The sequence below is a fragment of the Anthonomus grandis genome, chromosome 9 (genome assembly GCF_022605725.1).
Source record: "Anthonomus grandis grandis chromosome 9, icAntGran1.3, whole genome shotgun sequence".
Classification (NCBI taxonomy): Eukaryota; Metazoa; Arthropoda; class Insecta; order Coleoptera; family Curculionidae; genus Anthonomus; species Anthonomus grandis.
The window spans coordinates 19,011,942-19,020,274 of NC_065554.1; positions in this window are offsets into that span (position 1 = coordinate 19,011,942).

Genomic DNA, 8,333 nt, shown 5'->3' on the forward strand with positions numbered 1-8,333 from the left:
GTTATGCAATAGCAAGAAATACTCTTTTATTTCCGATTTCTTTCATTGATATTAATTGGGTCAGAGTGTATTTCTTTTTACAATGACATTGACAGATCAGGTGATCTAACAGGCCTTTCTATAAGAAATCCTCTGCCATATTTTCATTTTGCTATAGGATAGTTTTGATGTATTCCGACTTTAAATGCTGCTTAAATCTAAGATGACAGTCGAGTTTGATACCTAAATTACAAGCTTGACTAACAAAAGATAACTTAATATCATTAATATAAATTCTTATGTTTTTTCCTAGAAATTTTAATTGATGTGTGGAACACGTGATTTAATATTGACATCATTGGAATAGATATCATTTGAAAAGACTTTGGTTACGATTAAAAAAGTAGGATTTAACTGGGCTTATCCATTTTTGTTCAACTCCGTATTAAATAACTTTATTACACAGCAACTTTTGATTTATCGTGTCAAACGCCTTTGAATAGTCCAATTAAATTAGCACACTGTTATTCCCTCGATCATGAGCAGAAATTATATCGTCCTTAACTTCAATTATAGCGACAGCGAAGTTGTACTCCTTACGCAATCCACACTAAATATTTAAAAAATTTTAAAGGAAATTAAAAATTTAGTTGTATAAAATACGTTTAAAATTTTTAAAATTGTACTGAGAAACAGAATTTAACTCATTAAAACCAAGTGCATTTGTTATTATAGTATTTAAGAACTTCTTTCATCGTAATTAAACTAAAGAAAAAATTATTATGATTTATAACTTTAACTGTCCTATAGAAATCTAACTGAATTGTGTCTTACACGTATTCTTAAGAAAGCTTGAGAAAAAAAACATGTTATATTTGCCTGTTTTTTGATTGTTAGAATAAGGTTGAAATAAAGTTTAATTGTTAAGATTGCAGTTGTAAACTAATTCAAATATGCCGAATAAGTTGTGCATTGTAGTGTCGAGAAAATTACTCTATTAACGGATTAAAAGATCATGTGTTTGGTTTCCTTTAAATAAATCATCTGAAACTAGATCAATCGATTGTGGAAAATCATAAAAAAAGAAAACATAACTCTTATGAAATAAAAACCGATTAATTAGAAATAAAGAATATTCTTTTTCTGGTATTTTTCTGATAGAATAATTTAAAATTATTTTCTGCGTATCTATCTTCAAGTAGTCTTTATTTACAAACACTTATAAAGAGATTGGTGCCCCAATCAATAAATCTTGTTAGAAGAATTTCAGTCCAATATATTTTTATTTTATTATAAAATGGTATTTTGCTAATGAGAAGGTTCTTGCTCAGACCTTATAAGATATCCTATGACTTTTTCTAAATCTATTTCTCAACTAATTTTTATTGCTCTACAAATATTATAAAATTTAAACTAACAATACGGGATATTCAAACTGAAGGTCCTAATAAGGTTTTTCCTTGTTTTCTTTAAACTGCGTTTCCTCGAATAATTAAAAAAAAAGTAGATTGAAAAAATAATGTCATTCACCATACACGCCAATCACAGGCATCACAAGAGGTCAAGGAGTGTCTATAAGTAATAGCTGACGAAAATTCAAATAGACTTGCATCAGATGCAATCTATATTAAAAGAATCAACAATTTTTAATTAATATACATAATATAGTCTAATTATATCTTCAGATAATGGGAGATGAGTTGTCTTTTTTATTTATGTAATAAATTATATAAATCGACCTAGTTCTGAATTTGAACCATTTTTTTTGCCACAAACTGATTTTTATTATCGCGAATTTAATGAGGTCACTATAACTTTTTTTATTAATTTAAGACATACATCAATTCATTAAAATTAAATTCACATTATAATCGAAAATATATGACTATAATACCGGATTATCCAATAAATTTAAATAGACATAATGCCCTCTTATCAATAATAGGTTAACTAATTTATTTTTAGCCATTTTAACAACAGCTTAGGTAATTAAAATTGAATTAACGAATTTCTTTGAAACTTCGAAGTAAACAAACTTAAATACGAAGAACCGAATGGCTTATCAGCCGGTTTCGTAACTGTTTGTTTTTATTATTTTTTCCATTTCTATGGCATATAATTATCATTGCGACAAGGTTAGTTATTTAGTTGTTACTGTAGAAGACGCCAGTTCTTGTTCTGGACTTTTTCCTTTGATAGCTGGAAAGTGTTTATATTTCATTTGCGGTTTTGTGATAATGACTCACGTTCTAGTTGGTGTTCATATATTGAGCAGTTGTTTCACTTTTTTAAACATTTCAAGTAGTTCAAAGAGATCGATCATTTAATTAAAGATTTCGGTTAGTGTTTGAAAGTAAGAAAGTTGACAATGAGGGGTAAGTTTGAATTTTTTTGTTGAAGTTTTGTGCATAAAAGGTCTTTTTAGATCCAATAAGGAATTATAGAAAAATTTTGGCTGGAGGTAATAGGGATTCTGATTCAGATGAATCTCAACCTTTGATGAGTTCCAGTTGCGCATCCACAAGTAGTGCTAGAAGTTTTGGGTATGTGTTTTGAACTGGATATAATTAATTAAATTATATCTATTATCTATAAGGGTCGCATAATACTAATACAGGGTTTATTTGATGGTTTGTCATCATTTGACGGGAAATCCTGTACCGATTTTAAGTTTCGGAAAATTTCGTTTCAAACGTGGGCTCTAAAATTTTTACTTATTAAGATACAGCGATGAACACTTACTTGTTGCTGAAAAAAAAATAAACAAGTAAAAAATGTATTTTTATAACATAATATCCTGTACTAAAATTCAGGTAAATATCTTTGAAAAATTTATAAAAAACTTAAAACACGTGCTGTTTAGGCCTTACATTTATATAAAATTGTTTACTTCAAGTCGATCAAATTATGATATACCATTAAGAAATGTCCATATATAATTGACACCAATTCTACTAAATGCCAAAATAACAAATGAACTCAACTTCTCTCATGAGCTCGGTTAAAATAAATCACCTATAGATAAGACCAAAAAAAATCCTCATCAATCATAAAATCCTGTTATCCTAATATTATCCTGTAAATATTTTTTTAAAAATACACCCCTTGAGAGCTTCATTCTCTAAGCAAAACTATCAAAAAACATTCAAAATTGTGAGTGTAGTTTATATAAGTCGAATTTTAGCCATTTTCAAAACCTTGTAAAACAATTTTCCTCTTTCTGCACTTGATATTGTACATAACTCTATAACCTCTACAGTTCATCGTTAGTCGTTCATCTCTAAAGTCCATCAATTTTTTAAACACTGCTCGCAAATAATATAAGAAAACTGCGTATATCTTAAAGGTTAGTCCATATGTCTGTATACGTCTCAATACAATATCCTTCATAACTTCATCAAATTATCTTAAACTCAATTTCTCAAGTTAAGACTACTTTAGAAAATATTGCTTCTTTCCTATCAACCATGAAAAGGAAGAGTCTCATGGCAGTTTAAACTGATTGCTTAATTAGTAAAACAGTCGACATTTGCTTAAATGGAATACTGAGATATTTGCAAGCCTAGTGCCATTAGTACGTTTTACTGAAGCAGCACTATTGCTATCCAGCAGTTTTTAATAGATATCTTTTTACTTCAAACCCTTACTATACTTTCTGGCATATCCTGAGAAGATCTTATCAGCAGCCTTTACTGCTAAATTGTTCGTTTGAGCCTGTTCTTCATGCATATAATGCCAAAAAAAATATATTTTCAACTTGATCACATTAGACTAAACCAGATGTTGATTATGGTAACAAGAGTTTCTCTTCATTTCCTCTTTTCTGTTAATAGTAGATGATTTAATATAACTAGTGAAAGCGTATTACAACAGTTCGAACTTGGAAATTTGTAGTTAGCTCATTTGATAAAAATTTTATACATAAAGCATTGAATAGGTGACAAACTACTCTTTTTTAGTTTTATGTGAAGGGTTTTTTTGATCCAATAAAGATTTAAACAAAAAAAATTTATTTAGTAAAGTGTCAATCACTATCGCATTAAACTGACAAAGATTACCTAGAAAGTGGAATTTTTACTATTAAGCAACAACCATATGGTTTCTTGTTATTTAAAACTTCTGCTGAACCTGCTGGTATATTCTGAAAAGGTTTTATCAGTGTTGAGTTATTATTTATTTGTAGATACAAAAAAAAACAGATAATATTTTTCATCCATAAAAGCTATATTTTTCCTGCTTCATCACATCAGGCTGAAAGAAAATTTTGTCCACATCATCAAAAGCAGACAACATCTTCCTCTTATTTTATTAGAAATCTATCGGTAGATGTGTTATCATACCTAGTAATTGCCTGCAGCAATAGTGTACGATCCAGAAATAGATGTTTCTTTTAGAGGAAAAAGTTTAAATTTAATAGTGAGTCTATTTTCTTTCTTTCTTGATACAAGGCCAAGATATTTATTTCCAGACTGAAGACAGATATTTCCCACGTCAACGAGAATGTAATACATCTTAAGGTCAACTAAGGTCCAGACAAAGCAGTTAAAGATTTTAACAACCATTTCATGTAATACGATAAAAGACACAATAAAATCTTTTGTGTAACTGGCATCTGAGATTACCTAAATTATTTTCTAAAAGGAGACTCGCACCTTAGCACTGAGATGATTGCATGAGCAGTAGGTTTGGAGAATAATCACAAATTTTTAGAAAAAAAATCCTTAGATCCTTTAAAGAATTCATCTAATGTAGCGAATATTTTTTAGCATGTTCTTTATACTTTCTTTAATAATTCTATTTATTATAGTAATTTCTTTCCTAACTGTACCTAAAATTCACTATAAAGTTTTAAATCCTGACCTAATTTTTGAGAACTCTCATTGGAAACTGGACTGCGAATTCTGAGAGCAGACCTTTAATCTCTGAGATCTATGATATAGATAATCTACTTCTTATAATCTAATTCTACCTTCAGTCAGCAGAATCATGGATTGAAATATTTGAAATTTTGAATACCTATTCTAGAAAGCTGATCTTGTTTAGAAAAGAATTAAACACAACTTCAACAAACAACTTCTGTTGAATCTTTCTAGGAAATTGTCGATTTTCTGTTTCAAACAACTCGGTATATTGTTAAAATAATATTTTTTTTTTGTTGCCAGCTTGTCTAGCAACCACATTTGTTACCAGATGTTCGGCATTTTTCAATTAATAGCATCAATCAAATCATTAAAATAAAATTCCACTTGATTAGTCATTGTATGTAAGTTCCGTTTCTACTGTCAGTCCAGTGTAGCACTTTAAGTTATATATTTTATTCTATTATGCTTAACTGATTTAATCTAAAAAAATATTTAAATTAAAAAATTGCTGTTTATGCTAATATAGCTCTAGCCTTTATTTATTTTTTTTTTAAGAGTTTGTCAGGAAATACCAGTTTTCAATTTTGAAGGTACGTCACTGGTTAGCGTAAATTGCTTTAGTCTATAAAATGCTTTTGTTTAAAAAGTACCTTTAGTCTGATGTTAGAAGTAGTTAGTTTTAGTTGTTTTTATCCAAAAGACATCAGAGGTAATATTATTCATTTTATTATCATTTAATTCAACTTATTTAATCCTGACCTATTTACCTTTTTTTACATTTTTAACTCATAAGATTAAGATTTCCCTAAAAATAATTCCAGATCATTGTGGAAACTTGATCTATTGTATAAACGTGGAAAATATTGCATAAATAATGATTTTATTGCTAAATTACTATTTTGTAAAAATCATTTTATTCCCCTCTTCTATATTAAATCAGACTGAGATAGGGATATAAATATGAAAAATTAACTCTTTTATTTTTCCTGTATCGATTATTTTCTTGAGGCATAACAAAATTATATTAAAAACAATTACCCATAAATCTAACCAAATAGCAATTTAATTATAATTGATCATCCTCATTATTATGTGATAAAATAATAGATGAGTTATCAGCAAAATGAATCAATGAATCATTCCATCACCATCTACCGCAATACCCAGATTATTGAAAAATATATAGCAGTGATTTCTGAGGGGCAGCTAAGAAGGTTAAAATTTCTTATATTATCTTTTTCTCTCCTAATGTAAACAATCTGAGTTCTATTTTCAAGAAATAATCTTACCCATTTCAAGCACACTCTTCAAACACCTATTTGTTTAAGTTTTCTTACTAAAATTTTCTCGTTTATCGATGTTATATAGTTAAACCATGCAGTATCAGTGGATCTACCATCCCCAAAACCAAGCTGGGTGTTAGCAAAGAAACACTTATTAACCAAAGAAGATAGAAGTCTGTTGTACATCTCTTACTAGCTTTTGAAAAGGCTAAAGACACTGTGACAGATCTACAATTACCAAAATATATTTTATACCCTTTCTTATCAATGGAGATCACCTAACTATTTTTTAATAGGCAAGAAAATTGACCTTTCAGAAAAAGAGGCATTAACAATGTTGGAAAGTTATCCAGAGATAAATCTTTAAGACACTGCAAGGAACCTCATCTAATTCTGCTGTTTTTTCATTTTTATTTATTATATCTAATATCTCTAATTTACAAACCATGCACATTTGATGCCTCTAAAACAGATACTTTCCATACTTTACGTTTTTTTTTCGAATCTGGCCTTACTAAATTAACTACAGAGAGATATTGAGACATTGAGAAAAAAAATCATTAAATAGGTTATATTGATATACATATCTTCTCAGAATCAATGATTATCTCATGTCCATATAGAACTTTTTACATTTTTCAAACAATTTTTTCGTATTCTTGTTATTTTCTTTATACAGAGCACGTAATGCACAACATGCTATATAGTTTAGCTTTATTATATTTAATGATTTTAAAGAATCCAACCAGTGATTTAATTTATTTACGCCATTATTAAAATGTTCGCCCGTGATCTCTTATGCAGCGGTGTCATCAGCATAAAAGATCACATTGGACCTAAAACAAAGCCCTGAGGCATACCAATTTTAATTTAAATTGGTTTGCCTAATACACTTCAAACTTTTACTGATTGCTCCCTGTCCTCCAACTAACCTAAGAGGACATCCAACACATCATCACCCGCGCTCCGGAGGATTCAAGACTTGGAGTAGAGAGTTATATGGCACCGTGTCAAATGCCCTGGTCAAATCCAAAATGACCGCGAGACACCTTCTGCCACCATCCAAATGACTAGTTGCACATAATTCACAAAATGTATCTGTTATGCTAAGATCAGTCTGAAAGACAAACTGTCTTTCAACAAATATTTTATTTTGATTTAAAAATTCTACAAAAAATAATCGGTCCTTAAGGTTTAATATACGAATAGGTCGGTAAAATAGGTTTTGCAATTACCTGTTTAAATATTTTGGGAACCCTAGCTGCTCGAAAAATTAAATAATTGATATGAATAAGAGAAGAGAAAATATACATGTGGAGATGCTTAAAAGCTTATAGCAATTTTACGTGTTATTCGATCGGCTTCTTAAACAGAGGAATTCTTCAGATATGCTATTCTCTTTATAATTTTATTTTTGTTAGTAGAGCTGAAAAACATTGAGCTCTACTAATAACCAGATGGTGGTTAGGAGTAGCTTTTATTTTGTTTGTAGCCAAAATTAACAAAATATTTACTACAAAAACTAGCTGTACTTAGATTCTCACTGAAAACAATATTATTGTTTGTTACAGTTAACTTGACATCTTATATGGTGCTGTTTGAATCAATTACTTTATTAGTTACATTCATAAACTAATTACATTTTTTCAGGAAAATATGCATTGTGTATACATAATTTAATACATATTACGAAATTCAAACAAAAATTAAATTCTTACACCCTATATATTTTTGTAAAATCAGAGCCACTATCCTCGGTATATTTGCTTGGTAGTAATCATGCTTAGAGTTCTTAAATATGTTGCAAAGGGTATTACGATAATTAGTAAAAGGTCTTTTGTTTTCTAGATTATTATAATATAGAACCAAAGTATTAGAACCTGTAATCCAAGGCTTTATCTTTTTATATTTACTTTGGGTAAATCAGTTTTCACTTTTCGTTAGATTTAAAACATGAAAGCAAATTATGCATTAAAGCATTTATATTGCTGCCTCTAGGTCGTCACTATTAAAGATGTCATCAGTTCATTATTGTTATAGTATATAAATTAACTTCGTCTTTACTATTTATATTTAATATGGTTGGGATAATCATCTGTTACAGATGAATGAATGACATAAGATGTAGAATTTGCACTGACACCAAGATTATTTCTCAAAAATATATAGTAATAAGTTACTGGGCGAATCAATTGTAATCCTTAAGGTT